The sequence below is a fragment of the Lupinus angustifolius genome, chromosome LG03, assembly GCF_001865875.1.
Source record: "Lupinus angustifolius cultivar Tanjil chromosome LG03, LupAngTanjil_v1.0, whole genome shotgun sequence".
In the NCBI taxonomy this organism is placed as follows: Eukaryota; Viridiplantae; Streptophyta; class Magnoliopsida; order Fabales; family Fabaceae; genus Lupinus; species Lupinus angustifolius.
The window spans coordinates 7,433,658-7,434,069 of NC_032011.1; positions in this window are offsets into that span (position 1 = coordinate 7,433,658).

Genomic DNA, 412 nt, shown 5'->3' on the forward strand with positions numbered 1-412 from the left:
GATTCGAAATTCAGTAAAAATAACAACTACAAGCAACACTCAATCTTTCAAACAATGTATCCCAATCTTCTTCCTCAATTCGTTAAATCTATCCTTCTTTAATGGATTTGTCATGATGTCTGCCAATTGAGCTTCAGTTTTGCAATGAATCAGCTTAGTCCTTCCTTCTGTTACTTGATGTCTTAGGAAGTGATATTTGGTTTCAATGTGTTTGCTCCTACCATGAGAAACATGATTCTTTGCCAAATCAATGGTTGATTTGCTATCCACAAGTAACTCCATTGCATCTTTACTTTCTATGCCCAGTTCTTGTAGCAGAGAACAGATCTAAAGAACTTGGCAAGCAATGTGACAAGCTGCTATATACTCAGCTTCACAAGTTGAGAGAGCCACTACTCTTTGCTTCTAAGAA